The 23,149-nt window shown below is 45.3% G+C and overlaps 1 protein-coding gene across 1 annotated transcript in view; it reads right to left on the minus strand.

The window, feature by feature from the left end:
- ARL15 (ARF like GTPase 15) overlaps positions 1–21,105 on the minus strand; it is a 1,581,679-nt gene extending 1,560,574 nt beyond the window's left edge. The window contains exon 1 of the mRNA XM_078675071.1: positions 20,901–21,105. The gene's annotated coding sequence lies outside the window, so the exon portion shown is untranslated. The remainder of the gene's footprint in view (positions 1–20,900) is intronic.
- Positions 21,106–23,149: the final 2,044 nt, after the last annotated feature.

Below are 23,149 nucleotides of genomic sequence, written 5' to 3' on the forward strand. Positions count from 1 at the left end.
ACCTTTTTCAGTGTCCATTTTTAAATACTACCTAATCTGAGTGTAGTGTAGTTCCTATATTCCTAACAGGCTCTGCGCATTGGAATAGTGTATCCTGTAGTTTAGACGTAGGACTGAAGTCAACTAGGTCTCTACTGAATATATTAAACTTAATTGTGTGTGTGCCAGCTAGCTCAGAGGTAACTAGAAACTTTCTCGAATAAACAAAAAGGGATCAGTTTCTGACAACCGCTTAAAACATGACAACTTTGTTCCCCAAGAATAAGAAATATATCTCTAGAGTCGCGGAAACAATAGATAGTTATTTCACTCAGTCAATCGTGCATGCTTCGTTTCACCAGAGGTGCAGAGAAATAGAGAGACGGGCGTTTTCAATAAAAGGGTATTTATTGTACAGTCTTCTTTCTGCAATCGTAATACTAGCTGTAAAGTACAGAGTGTACAATACGAAGAGTATTATAAAATAATACTGTAAAAGCATGATATGGTTTCTAAGCCATAAGATACCTAAAATGCATAAAATACATACAGTGATAAATAACGTCTCAAAGTACTCAACTGGTGCTTCTAAAATACGCCTACCCCGGTGTACCTAACCTAGGTCTAGTACAAGGGAAGAAGTAAGTAAGGTGTAGCCTAGTTTTAGTATTATTTGCCAAGAATCTATTCCAAGAATTCTCTTAGGGTCTAATCAGCTCCGTACCTTGGATTTAGAATGTAGGAGGTCTTGTATCTCTCTCTCAGGACTCGATTTCCCAGCAACCCGCAAGGGTAGCCTGGAAACACTGGAGCTGGATTTCTCGGCAGGAGAAAGTACAGCGCCTCTCAGTGCATCAGCTGGAGGGTCGGCATCCTTCAGCAGTTGCTGCAGCAGGGCGCGTCAGGCAAGTAGATAGACGAACTGCTCCAAACCACCGTGTGTTTGTTTGGACAAGTGTGGGCATATTTATACCTTGAAGGTGCAGAGTTTGACGTAAGATTGGACATAATAACGTCATCAGAGACTCAATTCTCTGAAAACTCCATGATTTCTTGGATAACTTAATATTCATGCAGGGGGAAGTCCCTGACTGCTGAAGGCGGGTTTTTCCAAGAAATCGTTGTAGATTTTCGGAACTAGTGGAAGTAGCCAAGCCGTATTAGGACTACTTGAGCTATGTCTTAATATGGTTATGATTTCTATGCCTATATAAGGATACAATATTTTATACCTATATAAGGGCATGAATTGGGAAAATTACACTAGAGTCCTAAAACGCTATACAACATGAGACCTAGAGGGGACCCGGCCCACTTAAAGCCCTGGGCTGCGTTTTTAGGACCTATTGGCTATGCCAATGGTTTGTAGCGATACTGTGCAGCATGGCTAAAGAGGAAACCCAAAAAAGTGCTATGACGCACCCTGTGCAGTCATCTCATTTTGCTGGTGTGTACCGCACGCATATATGCACCTACAAAATGCGCGGGGCTATTTTTTCTTTTTATTTACTGATCCCAGTTACATTGATAAATTAATTTTTTTTGTGGAAAACCATTTAAAACAAGCATTTACAATGCAATAGTTTCGCCTTTGTAAAAGTTAGAGCTATTGGCATTGTAAATGACAAATTCTGTATTTATGTGTTGGTTTTGAAAACAGATAAATAAATGGCATTGTCATTTATATTGCCATTAGCTTAATCTCTCGCAAATGTGAGACCTATTGTACCCTACGGACGAGCTCAGCAGACAGCAATTACTACCACACACACACACCCAGAGCCACACACACACACCCAGAGCCACACACACACACACACCCAGAGCCAGCCACACACACCCAGAGCCACACACACACACACACACACCCAGAGCCACACACACACACACACCGAGAGCCACACACACACACACACACACACACACACAGAGCCACACACACACACACACCCAGAGCCACACACACACCCAGAGCCACACACACACACACACACCCAGAGCCACACACACACACACACCCAGAGCCACACACACACACACACCCAGAGCCACACACACACACACCCAGAGCCACACACACACACCCAGAGCCACACACACACACCCAGAGCCACACACACACCCAGAGCCACACACACACACACACCCACCCAGAGCCACGCACACCCACCCAGAGCCACACACACCCACTTTGCTCTTCTGAAATGTTGGCATGTACGGTAGTGAGCTGTGTGTGGTGAGCTGTGTGTGGTGAGTGTGTCTCGTGAGCAGTGTGTGGTGAGCTGTGTGTGATGAGCTGTGTCTCGTGATCCATCAGTGTGTTGTGAGCTGTGTGGGGTGAGCTGTATGTGGTGTGTGGGGATCAGTGTCTGTCACCCGCGCTGCGCTGGTTTTGCCCCCCCGGTCGGATCCTGCGCTGTACGCATGCGCAGTGCCGGCTGCCGCTGCCCCTCGGAGGCTCTTTCATTGTCTCGCATCTCTCCCCGGCTCCCCCTTTCATCAACCGGACCTCAGCCCAGTCACCGGAGACAACTGGACCGTCATGGCGGGGACGGACCCTGCGGAGGTGAGGTGCCCTGTGCGGCTCTACCACCCCCCGGGGGCGGCAGGGCTCCTCCTTTCACCCACGGACCCACTCTGCCTTTCATCAGGGCCCGGGGACGGATCCTGCCCTGCAGCCCTTCAGTTGAAACACCTTCTCCCAGGCTTCTCGGTGACTTTCATGAACCAGGTGATCCATGGTGACACCTCGTGCACTGCCCAAAAACATGAACTGTTATTGGAAGTCTCTTGCTTATAATGCTTCGTGCTAAGTAACCTCAACCTATGGGACCCTTCTAAGGTGACAGAAAAAAAGGCAAAGCTATTTGTGCTGGAAGTGTGGAAATACGGTAGTCCTGATGGGACGAGGAAGTGTTTTTTCACGTCCCTGTCTCTAAAACGGGATGCACTGGTCGTTGAACAAGGCCTCTAGTTCTGCAGGGAATAGAAGTCTGGGATGAAAACAGAGATGTGCTTTTTCTGCTAGAAGCGTGACTATCATGTATGTGCTATATCGCGCATTTAACACCTTCATGACACACTTATCAACAAGGCATTTCAGCGCACAAAGAAACCTATCACCCCTCGCTCACCCTCACATACACCCATTCTTTATTTCCTGTTTAAATGTTGTGAAGGTTGCAGTTCAGAAATGTTTCAGTGTCCTGACGGGTAGGTAAAGTGTACTAGAGAGTAGTAGAGAGTGAGTTATAGAGGGTATTAGAGTGAGTAGAAATGAGCGAGTAGTAGAGAGTAGTATAGAGTGATTAAGAGCACTTTGGTATTGCAAATTGTATATATATGTTATTATCATTTGTGTAGTCATGTCTCTAGTATTGTATTAATTTTTGTTTTTTGTGGAATAATTGTGTATTGTAGAGTATATGGCAATTCGTGAAGTTGATGATGTTCTTTGTTTTGCCTAGACTAAAATAACTGAATAATTCAAAAGCGAATGAATTCAAAAGACTTGAAAGTCTGGATAAACTAATAAATTTTGGTTTACCCTATTTAGCATTCATTGGTTCATTTACAACAGAGGCATAGGTAAAATCCCCATTTTTCTGCATTTACTAGTGGCCCGACCTACCCTCTTTCCCAGTGGGCCCAACCCCCAGTTGCCTTCATTCCTTGAGCGGGTAATTACCCGAGTGGGTAGGGACTGACAATAATTTGTCTTTCCTACATATCACAACAGTGATTAATTCTTGAGCAGGAGCCCTGCCTCCTGCATAGCATGGCAGACAAAGACACGCTGTCCTTCACGGAAAGCCATATACAGAACCTCATTGCGTCCTCTCCATTCTCCTCGATCACTCTCAGCACCTCAGCAAAACAACAAAATGAGGCTGATAAGTTGATACGTCTACAAAAAAAACATATCCGCACAGAACTGCACGGCCATTTTTTGCTACAACACCTTAAAGCAGGGACTATACCGTGGGGCCTTCAGGTGAAGAATATCCCGGTCATCTTTACAGAAGACACAGAATATAAGAAGGGATTTAGTCAAATCAATACCAAGTGCAGCAGAGATCTAATGGTGCATACCATTGAGACAGCACAACGTATCTGCAGCAAAGAGGAGTCAGAAATTGAGGGATTGATTAAAGCCATTAATGATACCCAAACTGTGACTGAGGCTAAAGCGCTGCTTGATAAAATTGAGAAAGAAATTGCGATCTTTAAGGACAACACTCTCACTATTAAATCTTCTCAATTCGACAGGGATTCTAAATCTTTTAAACTTGAACAAGTGTATCCCTTTCTTAAAGAAGATTTTTATACGTCAGGCGAGTCACGGGGGGCACTTTCATCTTACCAAGGCAGATCAAGGAATAGATTTCTTACTTTTTCAGATACTACCTCATCTGATTCCTCTAACGATTCTAGGCAGAATAATTCCAAAAGACGAGGTGCCACATCGGCCTCTTCCTCTTCTTCTTTTTTAGCCAGGGGTGGGCAATCGCGCGTCCGCTTCAAACAACCATGGGAGATGCGCACCCGCAACAAGACTTACAACAACTAAATGTGTCAACTATAGTTAATCTCTCTGAAAAACAGCTAACAAAAGATGAGGAGATGCTCTTGTGCCTGGGCCTCAAGTTCGTCCCTAACAAAAAAACGGATTTTACAAAACTTAAATTGGAAGCATTGAACTTTTGTCGGAAGATACGATTAAAGGCCTTCTTTGCTTCTGCCGAAATGACATCCAGCAGTGAAACCACAGGTTTGAGAGTTAAGTCCAGGTTTACACCAACCCAAAACATTCCCAAACAAATAGTTGCTTTCGAACAAACGGTCTTATCATCGCTCACTAAATTGGAAAAAACGAAAAGATTTTTGAAAAATAATATCAGTAAAGGAATGACCACAGCAATCAGAGATTTGAAATCAGATACATCGATCATAATAAAGCAGGCTGATAAGGGTGGGGCGGTTGTGCTGTGGCCACGCTCCATGTACCTTACAGAAGGTCAGGCACATGTGAATAATCGTGATTGGTACAGGCCATCTATGGAAGACCCGTTACACGCGATTCAAGATAAAATCCAGAGATTATCAAGAGCTGGGCTAGATGAGGGCTTTCTGGGACCTAGAGAGTACGAATACCTGAATAAGAAATTACCCAGAACACCGGTGTTGTATTTTTTGCCCAAAATACACAAGAACGCCCAGGTACCCCCGGGCCGCCCGATTGTTTCGGGCTGTGACTCTGCACTTGAGCCAGTATCGAAGTATATCGATTTCTTCTTAAAACCGTGCATAGTGCAGGTCAAGTCACATCTTCGTGACACTATGGATTTTATCACTAAAATTGAGGGGAACCCATTTGATGTAGACACACAACTGATGGTAACATTAGACGTGGCCTCTCTATACACCCAAATTCCTCAGGATGAGGCTTTGGAAGTGATTGAAATTTATTTGGACCAGCGTGAGAGACCACACAGGGTACCCACGTCATTCATTGTGTCACTAGCAGAAATCACGTTACGGAGCAACTATTTTAAATTCGAGAATGAGTTCTACATCCAGATCAAGGGGACAGCCATGGGTTGTCCCTATGCGCCGGAGCTGGCGGTACTTTATATGGACCAATATGAACAACGGTTCATATATAACAACAATCCATTCAGAGACAACATACACCAATGGTTACGATATATTGATGATGTCTGGCTCCTGTGGCAGGGGAGCCAGACCCAGCTAGATCGATTCCATGATTGGCTTAACTCTCGACATAGTGATATTAAATTCACACTGAACTCTAGTCAACAGAAAATGACTTTTCTGGATGTCACAGTAGGCAGCAGCGAGGGAATGCTATTTACAACAATCCACAAAAAAGCAACAGATAGAAACACAATCTTGCATTTCAAAAGCTCACACCCACAAAGTTTAAGAGAAAATCTGCCCTATGGGCAAATGCTAAGGATAAAACGTAATTGTAAGAATTCATCTGATTTTGAGACACATGCCTCCCTATTTTGTAGAGAAATGGCAAATAGGGGGTACCCAAAAAAGCTGCTCTCGCACACGAAGAAACGAGTAAGGTTTATCCCGAGGGACTCTTTGCTCAAAGTGAAGAAGAAGGAGGAGCTTGATCGATTGGTCTGTGTGTCGACCTACGGCCAGCATACAAACCAATTCAAGCGTATTATTTTAAATAACTGGCATTTACTTGAAACGCTGGACCCTCCCCTTCAAAAACCAATCTTCGCCATGTGCAAAAACAAAAGCCTAGGGCAACATTTGGTCAAAGCAGATAGTTTTATCCCGAAGCCAAAAAGTGACCTTATTTCCCAATGGAATTTAAAACCCATCTGCGGGCATCGCAAATGTGGCAATTGCGTGTCCTGTGCGGCAACACTTGAAGGAAATGTTTTCTCCAATAATAATGTAACATGGAGACATGATGTATTTACGAATTGTAGAACTAAAAATGTGGTCTATGCTGTGGTGTGCATCTGCAACAAGGTGTACATAGGAAAAACGACTCAAGCAGCCAATGTCAGAATTACACAGCACCGCTCACGGTTAAAGAAAAAAGTGCTGACTGCGCCCATGGTGGAACACTTTGTGAGCTGCAACCACACCGAAAATGATTTTAGGTGGACGATTTTGTTTTGGATTGATCCTAAGTATCACCCAAATGTAGAAATGGCCTTACTTCAAAAGGAAGCCTACCTAATAATGAAGTTCGATAGCGTGAACAATGGGCTTAATTGCCTGAGTGAAATCAACAGAATGTAAACCATAGGCAGCAACCCCCATTCACGAAGAACTACCGTTCCCAGAAGCCACCTCCTTGGTCCACACACCCCCACAAGTCACATGACGATCACATGACTTTGTTCTCAAAGTTGGAGAAACAAACGCGCGACCTGCAAGGCGTTTGAGCCATCACTGTTTGTTGTGGGGAAGGCGTTTACACAAAACGAGGAATAAGGTAAGCCTCTGTGCAGTGCAGAAATGTATATGAGAATCGGCTTGCCAGGTCGGACAATGCGGTCAGTTTAACACACGCATGCACCGCCTGTTTATCCTTTCAGATTTCGAACTAATTGGACCATCGGCAGCGGCATAGAGAAGCCCCGTGAAAGACAGGTTAAGGTAGGCTTCTTTGTAAGGCGCAAATAATCAGACAGAAGTGGCGTTTGGCGCCACAACGCAGCCATGACTAAAATCTGCTCGCATTACTTGTATTTCCACAGAAATCAAGTATATTCGTCAATCTACAGCGGGGCGAACCGCCTCAGGGCGGACTTAAAGTAAGTCAGTTTAGCAATTTTTCTAACAATGAATTAATGCAAACGCATTTAGTGTGAGCTTGCTAATTGTCATTCACATTATTTTAGAATATGTGATCCGCGTGAGGATTATTTTTCCGCCGGTGGCTGTGACATAAACGTGACGGCGGCACCAAAACGTGAAAGGTAAAATACTATCCCCGCGCTGGCCTCATTATTATGGTTGCATAGCTACATAGATTTTTGCTAAAACAATCTCACTTTGTTGCAGTGAGTACCCACGGCATAGACCACAGTGTTTAATAAGTGCAGCCCTGGAATTCGAACCAAGCAGGTATGCTGCACTCCCCCTTTGGGAGAAATTCTTTTGTAAATAATTAATGGATGGAGGACGAGATAGATAAAGTTTTTCTTGTTTTTGTGTTTTATAAACAGTTTCCATGGACCAGACTTTGACAGCCCTGATGAGAGTCTTTTGATTCATCCAAGGGACTCGAAACGCGTCGGCATAGTTCACTTTTTTTACATTCATTTGATTGTGATTAATGCAGAACAATTCTAAATTTGCATAGAAGCAGATATATGCTGTATTGGGTTGAGATACTCGGTACTTCTTTTTGTTTAAAAGTTTGGTGAATAATCAGGATCGAGACTGGATTATTGAGTAACAGCGCCATGTTTCACTGTGATTAAGAGCACTTTGGTATTGCAAATTGTATATATATGTTATTATCATTTGTGTAGTCATGTCTCTAGTATTGTATTCATTTTTGTTTTTTGTGGAATAATTGTGTATTGTAGAGTATATGGCAATTCGTGAAGTTGATGATGTTCTTTGTTTTGCCTAGACTAAAATAACTGAATAATTCAAAAGCGAATGAATTCAAAAGACTTGAAAGTCTGGATAAACTAATACATTTTGGTTTACCCTATTTAGCATTCATTGGTTCATTTACAACAGAGGCATAGGTAAAATCCCCATTTTTCTGCATTTACTAGTGGCCCGACCTACCCTCTTTCCCAGTGGGCCCAACCCCCAGTTGCCTTCCTTCACACTTATCAACAAGGCATTTCAGCGCACAAAGAAACCTATCACCCCTCGCTCACCCTCACATACACCCATTCTTTATTTCCTGTTTAAATGTTGTGAAGGTTGCAGTTCAGAAATGTTTCAGTGTCCTGACGGGTAGGTAAAGTGTACTAGAGAGTAGTAGAGAGTGAGTTATAGAGGGTATTAGAGTGAGTAGAAATGAGCGAGTAGTAGAGAGTAGTATAGAGTGAGTAGTAAAGAGTTGTGGCAGAGTTAGTATTAGATAGCTAGTAGTATAGTGATTTGAGAGTAGTAGAGAGTGAGTAGTAGAGAATGAGTAGTAGAGAGTAGAGTAGTAGAGCGAGTAGTATAGAGTTGTAGAGAGTACTAGAGTGAGCAGTAGTGAGTAGTAGAGTGACTAGTAGAGAGTAGTAGAGAGTGAGTAGTAGAGTGAGTAGTGAGAGTAGTAGGAAGTGAGTAGTAAAGAGTGAGTAGTAAAGAGTGAGTAGCAAAAAGTGAGTAATAGAGTGTGAGTAGAGTGTGAGTAGTAGAGAGTTGTTGAGTACTAGAGTGAGTAGTAGTGAGTATAGTGAGTAGTAGAGAGTGAGTAGAGAGTAGTAGAGTGAGTTTAATGCTTTGTGTTTAAGTATTTGAGGCACCAAATTAGTGCGCAGTGTTAAATACTTTGAGGGTATGCATGTTTCATAAGGACTGGTGTATTTGGGGGTTGGTGTGAAGTTCTAATGAATAAGCTAAAATAAAAACGTGAGCACTCACCATTTACGGGTGCTCTGACACCATGTACTCCACTTAGCTAGATGTCTTAATTCATTTTCAACCAAAGTTGAATTAATTCATCCACCCCTCCCCATCCTTCCAACTATTCGTTCATTGATCCACGCAACCAAGTCTGAAATCTCCGTCCATTAATGAACGGACAAAGGTTTTGCTAGCGAAGACAGAAAGTTGTTTATTCAACACTTATCCGCTCCTTCGCCGGCTTATTACACGTCATGTTTAAGAAATTGAGCATGCCACCGTCCCCCTGTGTCTTACTCTGTCTCCAGGTTCGCTGCTCCTCCGTCCCTCGGATGACTGCTCCTCCGTCCCTCGGATAACTCGATGCCCAGGACAGCACACCGCCCGCCGGAGGCGAGTCTGACAGCCCGGCCCAGCCCAGCGCTAGTCGCCCCCGGCCGCAGATCACACGTGCATCAGGGCAAACTTGTGATTCGCAGATACTGCGTTAGCAGTTAGGGCAGGGCGTTCATTAGCAAAGATGACCCTCTCTTCCGTTCTCCTGCCCCGGCCTGCGGGGCTGGTGGTGTAACAGAAAGCGTGTCTTTGCAACTGTGAGCAGGCACAACAGCAGCATTGTGCAGCCCTCGCCACCCTTCTCCAGCTCCAGGCTTTTTCTGTTTGTATATTTTATGTATCTCATGTAATGCTAAGTCCTTATGTATCGCAACTGGTTCTTATGTAAAGCGCTCTGACACCTTCGGGTAATGTTTGCGCTATATAAAATCGCATTAAATAAAATTAAATAAACTTTCATTTAAAAATAGAGGTTCCGAAGGCTTGGAACGTCCCTCCACAACGTTGTCACGCAAGCTTTCACTGTGCAGAAAGGCATTTAAAAAACACAATTGTTTCCATGGGAAACAACCTTACTGGACCAAGCACGGGTTGCTATGAGAGTTGTAATAAAATGTGGAAAACTCCCTGTTGTGCCATCGACGTGTTTGCTTTTGTGTGCGGTGCTCAAGTGATGAGAAAGGCCTTCGCTGCATATCAGGCTTCTGCAGGACTGAATGTGTATTTAAAGGGCTGGCTGGAGCGGAGAATCCATGGGAGTGGTGGGGGGTAGGGAGGCCGGCCTACGGCTGCCACTAGAGAACAGCCCACCAACCCAGACCGGAAGCACAGCAGGATGTCCCACAGAAGGCCTCATGCTGCAGCTTATCTCTGTGTGGGACTTTCAGTATGCAAGGTTTTCTTCCGGAGATGCACGCCTGACGCTTTGATATTGTTGGCTCTTGCTTCATACGCCGTAATATGATTCACATATCATTTTTCCAAGGGGGTTTGCCAAGCAAAGTTTTCCTTAGGAACAAGGGCGGCAGAGGTCATGGGGTCATGAGGAGTCTCTGTGTGGGACTCGGAGTGTGCGAGGTTTTCTTTCCGAGATACACCTCTGACGCTTTGATATTGTTGGCTTTTGTTTTGTGGTAATGCGCAGAGAATTACACAGTAGTCAGTTGGAGAATTTCAGGGTACGTCCCGTAGGAGTAGCCGCACACGCGACAGTGGGAGGGGGCGGGTTAACGGGCACACGGACAGCGGGAGGGAGGGCGGGAACGGGTACACGGACAGCGGGAGGGGGGCGGGAACTGGCACACGCTGGTTCAAGACGGCACGGCGGAGCTTCTCAAGTAAGCTACTGCCCGGCCGCCATCTTCGGACAAATGACCAAAACAAACCTTAAAAAAAAAAAAACACCGCCCACCGCCGCAATGACGTTCGCAAAGGGGCGGAGAGGGAAAAAAATCGCCGGAACGCCCACGAATCGCCTCGGACAATGACGGACGCCTCTCTCTTCCAATGGCTAGCCTCTATTTATGGAGCTAGCCAATGGAAAGGAGAGGCGGGACAAAAGCCACATACTGTTCTCAAAAGATTTCGCCTGCGCGAACGCTGCTGCGCAGCGGATCGCCAGGCGAAACCTAAAAAGTGGGTGGGGAAGCAACAATGGGAGCCGGGTGGTAAAAGCAACACAGATGGCCCGGTTGGGGGAAAGCAACACAGATGACGGGGTCAGAAGCAACACAGAGGGTGGCGGGAGAAGTACATAACGTAGGTGAGAGGCAGCAGCTTGAAGCATGGGGGAACAGAAGCACACAGGTGAGAGAGAGTGCAAAATGGAACGAAGAGAAGCACACAGCGAGAAACCAATGTGGGTGGATGTAGCGAGAACTCCAGAGACGTGAAGGTTTCAAGGTAAGATTTTATTGTAGATCCTGAAATCCCATAGTGCGACACGACCGACCAGCAAGGACGTCAACAGCATCTGAGTACTGTTTGAGTATCCACACTAGTCGCCCACCGAAGAGATTGGAAAGAATAATAATCAAATAATAACAGTGGAGAGCATGCTTTAATACAACACATGCCTGTCGCTATCTTAATAATATAACGTGCGACAGACACGCTACATGTTATGCATATTGAACATCACATATTGTGCATATAGAACATTGCACACAATATACCACTGTGGAGAAGCATAAAAGGGCAAGCTCAACACGGGGAGGTGGAAAAGCACATGGGCGAGAGAAACATGAATTTCGGCGGAGAAGTGAAGAGAATTACACGAGGGCAACAGCTGGAAATCATATGCACTCTCATGGAGTGCTTAACTAAAAAGAACAAGCATTGGCATTGCCAATAGGTCTCGCTTGTGGGACCTTATAAGTATTTAGTTATGCAGCACAATATCATTAGTGCAACAACATCAACTGTTGCATGCCTAAACACTTATAAGGTACAAGGTTTAGCCGTGCAACAGCTGATGTTGTTGCACCAAGGATATTGTGCTGCAAAACTAAATACTTATAAGGTCCCACAAGCGAGACCTATTGGCTATGCCAATGCTTGTAGTAGGTGAGTCTGTCATCCAGAGTAATGCCTAGGTTGTTTTACTTTATTTTCTTGAACTATGTTTGTTCCTAGTTCTTGCGCCCACCCAGAGGGAGACCAGAAGGATGTGTTGTTCCCAAACAGCATCACTTCTATCTTGGCAGAATTTAAATTGATGCAATTTTTGCCCATCCATTCACTGACGGCAAACGTGCAATTTCGGAAAGATTTGTTTGTGCCATGATGGAGAGGGACACCACAATTTGGATGTCATCAACGTATGACACTAACGAAAACCCAAAGGATGTATTGGGATGGACTTAATGGACTTAATGACGGGATGGACATAATTGATGGACATGATGGACAACAGGGATGGACTTAATGACGAGTTCTGTGGAACACCACGTGACATAGTATAAGATTCCTGGAAAACAAGACGGAGGGAAGGCAGAGAAGGGGAGGGGGGAGGAGAAATGCGACACGGTGTGAAGCAGCAGGGGCCTTTGAAGTGAAGCTAAGCTAAGCACACTTCAAAGGTGCCTTTGAAGTGAAGCTAAGCTAAGCACACTTCAAAGTTGTGGGAGGAGTGCTGCTACGGCCTGGGGGAAGCTGGCTGGGGAGGGGGAGGAGAAATGCAAGTAAGGCTGTGTTTGCGGGGAGAGAGAGGGGAGGTGCTGGAGCTGGGGAGCGGGAGATCAGGAAGGCGGACAGCACTGTGGTGTGTCGAGGAAGGAGCCAAAAGGTTATTTTGTAAACAATGGTCATTGCCGTGAGTGGTGGCTCTGGAGACCGATGGACATTATACATATATACAACCTGCCTCACTGGAAGAATCGATTTGTTTAAATGTACGCGAGTTCTGGCACAGCAGCAAGAGCGAGATTCGAACCCATGTCTCCACGCATAAGAAAAACAAGCAAATGTTAAATAGCGCAACATTTTGAAAGGAGTACATGACACTCAAAATCATGTAGTTCCAAAGATTGAGTCACTCGAGGGAAGGGACCAGATGATGTTAGCGGGAGATCAGGAAGGCGGACAGCACTGTGGTGTGTCGAGGAAGGAGCCAAAAGGTTATTTTGTAAACAATTGTCATCGACGTGAGTGGTGGCTCTGGAGACCGATGCTTCAACTGCGGAAACCTGTCTTTGAGCAGGAGTTCGAACACTGACTAACAATGTCTGATAATCGCATTTGTGCGTATTATTTCGCTCGCATATGTTTTAATTAAAAAAAAGCGCATTGTTATTTTCTGCGGTATTTCGGTTGTTATTCGGGAGTGGACTGTTGTTATAGTTACATTATAAATATATACAACCTGCCTCACTGGAAGAAGCGATTTGTTAAAATTTACGCAAGTTCTGGCACAGCAGCAAGAGCGAGATTCGAACTCATGCCTCCAAGCATAAGAACAAGAGGCAGGGAAAGCGTTTGCTTTCACTGCCGATTGAAACAAGAGCGGTTAATTGCGGTATTTCGGTTGTTATTCGGGAGTGGACTGTTGTTATAGTTACATTATAAATATATACAACATTATAAATATATACAACCTGCCTCACTGGAAGAAGCGATTTGTTAAAATGTACGCAAGTTCTGGCACAGCAGCAAGAGCGAGATTCGAACCCATGCCTCCAAGCATAAGAACAAGCGGCAGGGAAAGCGTTTGCTTTCACTGCGATTGAAACAAGAGCGGTTAATTAGGGGAGGAGAAGCCGCAGAGCGCACGCTGGGCGAAGCCCTTTGATGTGCTGTGCGGCCGTGAATGCGCGTGCTTGTTTGCTCACGTGATTCACGTGAACTTAAAGAAAACCGCAGCGCAAGAAGCCCTTGGTTTCACGAGGATTTTCAGGACATGAATTCTCGCTCCGCTCAATGCGCTTGCGCGCATTGATAGGTCGCGAGACCTAAAAAAGGAGTGCCTGAAAAGTAGGAAGTGGAAGGATACAAATAATGAGGTCATTCTACAAGAAAGGCACAAATACAAGAAGAGGAAGGATAGCCCACACAACTAGTTTTCGAAGGAAGATTTACTGCATTTATAGGTTGCTTTATTAAATGTATGCCACGTAATGTTGGGAACACTACTTTTTCTTATTCCCACTGCACAGCAATTAAAATACACAAGGTAATCAAATATGAGGTTTATGCAAATATGAATCTGTTGATTTCCATAGCACAGACCAACAGATCGATAGTGTCAAGAGCAGGTCTTCATGGCGACGGTTGTAAAGTCTTCTTGGTGTGAAGGAACGTCCACCTATCTCCATAGACAAACCCAGACACCATAATTAAACTGAAAGAATAGAATTGCTCCAGAAAATACATAGGAAGAGAAAAACGGGAGATAGAAAAAACTCACAACTGTCCAGGCCAAGCATCTGCGCAAAGATCTGGAATATCAAGGAAAAATAAACTGGAGAAGGCAGTATTTCACAAGTCTAGTGAGCAAGCAATCAAACAAGCACAACTGTGACACAACTGTATACCACAAAACAGGATGTGAGATATTCTTGAAAAGGTTTGCCATCTTGGATTCGGAATGCAGAATTGATAAAATGTTCAAAATATCAGTGGTTGTCACAATATGTTTCAGAATTATAATAAAAATGATACTAAGAAATTATGTCTAGCTTATTTGTGACATTAAAATACAGTGATTCCAATAGCACCTGCATGTGCCGTTACAGAGTAGCCAGCATACAGGAGACTGCCTCAGAATCACCCCCACTGGTTTGATTGACCAAGGGGTGTTGGAGGAAAACAAGTTGGTCACAGCAGTGTCCGAAACCACGTGAAGGCCTCTGTGTTGGCGGGAGTCCGCAGAGGGAAGATCCCATTGCGTCCTGGTCAGGCTGCGACAAATCAGGTAATGGGAAGCCTGACACTACGCCTCGTCTTATGAGCTCCTGGTTTATGGGAAAATTCAAAATAGAATTGTATAACCAAAAAGGGACCATGAACTAAACCTGTTCCGCTGATTTCCGTGAGTGGTCACCAGGATTATACCCCTCCCAATCAAAATGATATTAAAGTTTCTCTTTGAAATACCAGAAGTCACAAATCTCTTGAACCTCTTACGCAGGCTGTCCATCAACAAAAATGACCGTAGGACCTTTACAACAAACATAGGGTTTTAAATGAGAAACATAACATGAAGGATGAACCCTGCAGGAAATGGGAAGTTTGAACAGTACAGTGACAGGATCTTGGAAATTTCAAAAGGACCAAAAACCCGGGGGAGAGTTTAGACCTACGGACTGAGCAGGGTAAGTTGGTAGAGGACAGCCAAACCCTGTCTCCTATCTTGTAAGTAGGAGCTGGTTCCCTACGCGGATTGGCCTGTAATCTTTGATTTAACTTTAAGATCTGTACATTCTACATCAGCGTCTCTCAGACCTTTACAACTTAATGAGTATTGAACTACAGGTACAGAGTTATCCATTTCCAAGGATTCTGGAAAGGTTTGTGGATGGAACACAGTTAAGGCAAAACATTGAAAGAAACTAGTGGAAGTATGATTAGAGTTATTGTAAGCAAACCCTGCTCTAGATAACAGATTGTTCCAGTTGTCTTGAGCAGCAGGAATGTAGCATGTTATGAATTCTTCAAGAGTTCGATGTAACCTCTCAGTCTGCCCATTTCTTTGAGGGTGAAATCTAGAAGTTAGAGCTCTCTAGATACCAAGTTTATGGCATAGAGATTTCCAGAACTTGGAGACATATTGAGGCCCTCTATAGGAAGGTAGGATTCTCCTAGCATGGTTACCCCCACTTTTTGCCTGGTGTCAGTGTGTTTATGACATAATCTGACTGGGATCCTGCTAATCAGAACCCCAGCCATTGTGCTTTCTACCTACATTGACCATGGTAAATACTTTTGTACATTCACAATTGGCTACTGGTGTACCCTTGTAAGTCCCTAGTATATGGTACTAAGGTACCCTGGGCATAGGTACACCAGGGGTCTTTCATGGGCTGCAGCATGTATTGTGCCACCCATAGGACTCCCACTTAAACTGTGACTACAGGCCTGTCGTTGCAGCCTGTGTGAGTTGGTGCTTGCACCTCTCACTACAGATATACGTTTCCTTATATCTGAGGTCACTGTACTTAAAACCTATAAGTCATCCCTATGGCAGATTCTTCAGTTCTGAGGGAAGGGTGCTTGGTTATAAGTGTGAGGGTGCCCTGCATGAGCAGGACACCCCAACAAATCCCAGAGTCGATTCTCCAGGCTTTGTAAGTGCAGTCAGCCATTTTATTACATATATTGGACATCCTTCAATGCGAGATGTCTAACTATATAGTGGCTGCACTGAAACCGGTCATGTTTGGTATCATACCCCAACACCGATTCCAGTGTAAGAAGTACGATCCCCTGTACTGGGGGGGCTCCCTTGGGGTACACCCCTGTAATCCCAGTAACAGCCTTTCAGGCTCTGACAGCAAGAGAGAGCTGCTACCGACCACATACACGATTCTGCCCTCCTGCTGCTGAGCCAAGCTCAAGCAGGGTAAGGTAGAACAATAGGTTTCCTGTCACAGGGAGGTGTGACCACCTCCCAGACAGGATTTAGTGGATTGGGCTGGGGTGGGGGCGCATGCCAGCACCACCAGACTGCTTTGAAAGGCACATTTCGTGCCCTCCTTGCATACTCCAGTTTGACACATTACATGAAGAGTATACTGTTCCCCATGGTGGACAACGTATTAAGGAGGTAGGGGGAGGGAATCCTCCTTGTCGGAACTAGAGTTCCAACAAGGAGGATTCCCTCCCCCTACCTCCTTAATACTTTGTCTGCCCTGGGGAACAACATACTCTTCATGTAATGTATTGACTGGGCACATGTGCTGGACCCCGTTAACAAGCCCTACAGTCCCCCTTCTTTGCTAGAGATACTCCAGTTTGAGCGAGTTCAGGGAGACCCTGCCTCCTGCTATGGCATGAAAATGGACAAAGGACATGGGATTATCCTCCACTCTGTTCAGCCCCTCCTCTGGGAGGGACACTTGAGTCGTCCCAACTCTTTCCCTGAGGTACTTAAAGGCTAACCATGAGTGGTTCCTTAAATTTGTCGTGGGACAAGGCTCAAGTTTGAACCACACCAATCTTCAACCGTGTGGACACTTGGAATTCGCTTGGAACTGAGACTGCACCAAGCAAGACTCTTGCTGCTCCTGGTCTCCCTGTTTTGCAAGTCTTCTTCGTCATCTGGGTCTGTACGTCTTCCAGGATATTCAACAGACCTGTGGGCATTAAGGACATCCAAAGTATTCTCCCTTGGAGAAGGAGTCACTCCTCTGCATCTGCAGGCACCGCAACAAAGCTAACCGGTCTGCTGCTACTGTCGTCCTACGGACTTCATGAGGCTCAACAACATAGGTGGTGTTTCTGCAACTTCCTCAAGGCCTGACCGTTCCTCTCTGCAATGTTGAAGCCAGTATCCCTCATCAGAACCGCTGGGACCAAACCACTGTACCCCACATCAACATGCCGTTGCCAAGGCTTGTTGGCTCTGCACACCAGAGATCTTCGGGATCTCCAGTATCTCTTCCTGCCAAGTACAGCATCCTCACTTTATCCTCTGCACCATGGGCCCTCCTTCTTGGTAAGCTGCTCAAAGTCCTCTTGCAAATCCTTCAGCCTATGGGTCCTCCTGAGGGTCTTCTCCTGCTTCAGTGGATTCCCCTGCTTGCTCGGGGCCTGCTCACTGTTGGTGAGTACCTTGGACCTTGCTGGTCCCAACGTTAGTCCTTCTTCATTCTCCAAGCCAGTTGCAGCTAGCAAGGCTTGTTAGTGCTGCCGCCGGACACCGACCACTCAGTCACCAACATCCGATGTGGGACAGCTCGCCCATGTCTCTTGGTCTTCATCAGCATTGCCTGGTCCTCACAGTTGCAGTGACAAGGTCACCGGCAACTTATCTGTACCGTCCGACATCGGTGGACGTTCCTGTTCTGTGCCTCCTGGTCAGTCCTGAGTGGCATAGACTCTGTACCCTTAGCGTGCAGGTTCTTCACTTACTGAATCCACTGTTGGTTTCCATCAGACTTCTTCACCTTCTTGTCCAGAGGCACTTTTCTCCAAATCTGCCATTGTCGTCTACGGAGGTTTCCGGCGTCTTTTCACCCCTATGCACTTGGCTTCCCTGGTGTAAGTAACCTGGTTCCCGGGGCATCCATGGGTGAGGTCGCTTACCAACCTTCCGTTCTTCAAGGGAATTCTTTGGGGTCCTCTGGGAAGGGTCCTTCTTCCGCAAAAAGGCAACCCCAACTTCTCCAGTGGCTTCCATTGGTTTCACGTCTGTCCTCCCACACTGAACACAGCCTTCATGGGGTTCCTGGGTACTTACCTTGGGTGGTTCCTTGTGTCGGGGGCTCCTCTGGGTCTTCTGGCCCAAGTCCCATCCTCCATTGCAGTGCGCATTCCACTTTCTAAATATATGGTTTGGTCTTCCCCTGGAGACCATTGTATTTTGTGCTGTGTACCTTATTACAATTGAAGTATTTTTGTGTATTGTGTTGATATCTCCGGGTGGGAGTGTTGTGTAATAAATTGAAGTATTTTTATATAAAAAATGTGTGGTTCTTTTTCATTTTACCTACACCACATGATTAAACTGGTAAAACAAGCTGCTTAACACTCCTTCAAGATAAGCCTTAAGGCTGCTCTTCACAGCTACCACTTTGAGAGCTTTCTATGGTTATCAAAGACAACTAAAATCACCATAAGGGTGCCTGGATAAGTGCAAGGTGCATCACTTAAATAAATATGGACCATATACTAAGCCAGTCTCCTACACCCTCAATAAGAGATACTTTTCAAGAGTAACCCATGGAGTATGAATATGTCAGAGTAGAAAACTTCAGCAATTTCTGATGCAGTTGACAATTTGGGAAGGGCTGGACATTTGAGCCAATTAAGTATATGAATCCACTGTAACCATTATAATAGTGAAATTCTCAGATGGAGGTAATCCCCTATGAAGTCAACAGGGATGATTTCCGAATGATTGAAGGTAATTTCAGGTGTCAATAATAGTCCCACTTTCTGATGTGTTTAAAATTATTTTACAAAAAGAACAAATGCAAAAAGGAGAATTGATGGACAGAATGCAGAACAATGTCATACATTCACCACAGTACAGAGATCTGGGCCCAAATCCATTGTTTCTTTGCTCACCATGCCATTCCAGTTTGGACCCAGTCATATGCAAATCAGTCTTGACCCTGCACCCAATAGGAACAGTCCATCCCGAACTGCCAGGTCAGGTCCTCCCTGGACTGGAAACAAGCATCCTAGGGCTTTCATCCCTCATCAGTCAGGATAGCATGACTCCAGTGGCATGGAGAGCACGGGACCCACATCTGGGCATACCTGTCCCACTTGGGTGACAAATGCAAAAAGAACAATTGATGGACAGAATGCATAACAATGTCATACATTCACTCCGGTACAGAGATCTGGGCCTAAAACCATTGTTTTTTTGCTCACCATTGCAGATCAGTCTTGACCCTGCGCCCAGTGGGAACAGTCCAGCCCGAACTGCCAGGCCAGGTCCTCCTGGCTTGGCAGTTTGATCTGGACTGTTCCCATGAGGGAACAGTCCAAACTGATTTGCATGTGGCTGCATCCAAACTGGGGTGGGGTAGTGGGCAAAAGAACGATGGATTTAACCCAGATCCCTTTACTGGGGGAGAATGTCTGAATCATTCAGCATTCTGTCCATCATTTGTTGCAGATACATTTTTCGGCCTAAGTGGGATGGGTATGCCCAGACTTGGGTCCCTTGCTCACTGTGCCACTGGATTCAAGCTAGCCTGGCTGATGAAGGGTGACATACCCTGAAACCGGTCCCTTGATGCTTGTTTTCACTCCAGGGAGGACCTGGCTTGGCAGTTCGGTCTGGACTGTTCCCATGAGACGCAGGGTCAAGACTGATTTGCATGTGGCTGGGTCCAAACTGGGGTGGCGTAGTGGGCAAAAGAACAATGGATTTAACCCAGATCCCTTTACTGGGGGAGAATGTCTGAGTCATTCAGCATTCCGTTCATCATTTGTTGCAGATAAAATTAATTTTGGGCACAGACATTGCAAGATTTAACAGATTTTGTGACATCATGTTGAAGACATAGACACCAGAATTACCTTCTGATCAAATCTTCATTGACCCTTCTTCTTCTATGCCCATAGATCAATGAGTCATGGCATTGTTGATTTATCATTCTTCATGAATGTTTTGAAGGGAAAATAGTTTAGTTTGAACAAAAGTCGGACCTCTTATACTTTTTAACTGAAATTGAGAAAAATGTTTTTCAAAGTCAGTGAGATTTACTCTTTTGGTTTCCACGCAAATAGATTCTAGAAAAGTAGAGGTGGTTGAGGAAATGAAGGCTTAAGGCAAATTGATCTCCTCTACAGTGTTCAAAACCTTTTATTCTGGATACCGTCTGGATAAGGAATTTGAATGAACATTATTTGATCTGGGGATATATGTGAGAAAAAACGTCAAATTGTTGAAAAAAGAATGCCCAGCAGAATTGTATACTATTTCAGCTTTCCATCTGTTAGAGAACTTGAAGAGTTCTGTGATTAGTGCAGACCGTTAATTGAAATTGTGCTCCAAGTAAAAAATTGTCTCTACCACATAAAAGCTGATTTCATTACAAGAAGTTCTTTTTCCAGAATGAAATAATTTCTTTCAGCTGGAGAGAATTTGAGCGAAAAAAAATCAATCAGATGGTCATCACTATCTGTACCTGTCGGGCTTTCCAGTCAACGCAGCCCGCGCGTCCCGCCTCCAACGAGGATAGCCCCACCCGGGGGCTCCTAACAGATGAGGGAGGTGGTGCCTGACTTGTTTAAATGGGAGGGTTTCGCGAGGGTAAGGCGCTTCGTGTTCCATCATGGACCCAGCCAGTCCTCCTGTTCTTTTCGTTGTGTGCTCGGCACTGTACCTGTCTTCCTTGCCTTTGTTGTTGTGCTGATTAGACGCTCCCTGAAGTTCTCCTCGGGCGTCTTGTTGTTCTTTGTCTTTCCGGGTTGCCGAATTTCTCTTCCGGAGCTCCGAGTATCCTCGGAGCTCACTTGCCGATTGGAAACATTGTTGCCTTCAGATTGAGTTGCTTGGTTAACTCTTCGTTCCCCAGCATGTTGCATGCAGTCAAAGGAGAAAGGATCCATGTTTCCTTGTTTCGAGGCATACTCTCTTCTTATTCTACAGCACTCGCATAAATTAGAGAGGCTGTTCCCTTGGTTGTTGAGGAGTGAATTTTCTGTCCTCTTCTGTTTCTGCCAGTCTCTTCTTGCATATATATTGATACTGTATTAGATTCACATTTATTTATTCTTTCTTCTTATGTTTTTGACCCTGCACCTTTTTGCCATTTTTAGGTTGAGCGGGCATGCGCTGCTCTAGAAATTGTCCTCTTGGAATCACTTCAGGCTTTGTAGAAGCTCGTGCGTGTGGTGCTTACACGCTATTGGCCTTTGCATCTGCCTTTAGCAAGCAATTGGCAAAAGGCGGTTGGTTGTCCCAGCGTTTTTGGAAATGTTTACTCCCAGAGCGTTCTGCTCTCGGGAAACAGCAGCGGCATGCAGGGGCCATCTGTTTTTAATTAGCTGATGCTTTATTTCGCTTGGGGCCTCAGTTGCTGACAACCCCTTCAGTGTCAATATCTCTGGAACAAGATAACTTTCCCTGAACCTGTACGCTGCCTGATGCATGTTTTAAAGATTTCTCTTTTCATCAGTTGTTTAATATGGTCCATTTGCTGACATGTGTGTTTAGCAGTGCTGTATGTCTGTGCGTGTCAATTAATCTTCAAACAGCTGACTCTGCGTTTCCGTTGACCTGCCTGTTGAAGGGACCGTTCGCACACATTTTTAAAGAGAGGGAGGGAAGAAATCTTGGCGCCAGTACGTAATTTAAGTAGTCCCTTTTAAATAAAGAGACTATTACAAAGTGTCTCTGAGCTTTGAAGCAGAAAGCGATTTGTGAAACCAGTACAATATACCTGTGGATTCGGTCCACCAAGGACGCGCACTTTCTCCTTGATGACACATGGACGCTATCTGCACCTCCCTAGCTTTAATCCTTCATACAGTTTTACGTGTTCCTCCGTGCCTGCCCTCTTTATTTACATTTGTTGGCTGTTATCGTCTCCAGCACATATATGTACATTTGCTGAGTTAGCTCCTGGCCCTGTTTGTACCCTGTTACCCCCTCCTCCAGTATCACATGGGGGTTGATAAGTTTAGGGCTGGTTTCCAGCAGGAGGGGGCACAAACAAAAGGTTAACGATTCTTTTGGGTGGAACAATAAATATTCCCTGACACAATGGTGTAACAAAAGACCCCGCCACGAGCTCCTGGGGCTTCCTCCGCCAATGGAAGGTCTATGGCCTGAGCACTCCGGAGTGGGTCCGGAGAGTGGGGGGCTCCCCCCCCTAAGTTTCGTTACGTCACTGCTCTGACATTTATTTATCCCCTCCATCCCACACTCCTCCCCTTCCCCCTGGGGACCCATGACAAAAGGATACATTCATTTCTGTTTTTTATTATTCCCGACCCGTCCAAGTGGCAATTATCATATTTCTTTCTCCAAAAGGCTATCACCACAAAGCTCCTTTTCTTTCAAAACCATATTCTAAAACCAAAGTTTTGAAGGTGTGCCCACAAATATAGCATGTGACGCACAGAGTGACCGTGCTCCAATGCCCTCCCTTTACTCACAGATACATTACGTGGACCCCAGCAATACCCTGGTTCCTGGCACACCACCTTTTAGTTCCTCGGTGCATTACCCATAGACGTGATTGGCCTCCATCTTGACCCTGGTACATGCATTAGCATGTGTACTCTCTGCAAACGATGGCGCGGAGTACCAGCTTCTTCTCAAGTCCACCCAAGTCCCCAAGCTACCTTGATTCACATCGCCTCGAGGAGGACGCCGTACTCGGGACTGGGCAGACCAACAGGCCATTGTGGAGCCATTTTGGACTTTTGGAGTGACACTACTCAAGTTGTTATGCACATATAATCAACCATTGACGTTACAGCCACGTCTGTCCAGGCCTATTGATCGGCATTTACTTAGCGACTACACCACAACAGCGTTCTTTCTTGACTGTCCTTCCTTACCCGCCGAAACAATCTTCAGATACCCTTACTGGGTTGGAATTATCACCAGTTTTGGGGGATTGAT

Source organism: Lissotriton helveticus, chromosome 2_1 (genome assembly GCF_964261635.1).
Source record: "Lissotriton helveticus chromosome 2_1, aLisHel1.1, whole genome shotgun sequence".
Lineage (NCBI taxonomy): Eukaryota > Metazoa > Chordata > Amphibia > Caudata > Salamandridae > Lissotriton > Lissotriton helveticus.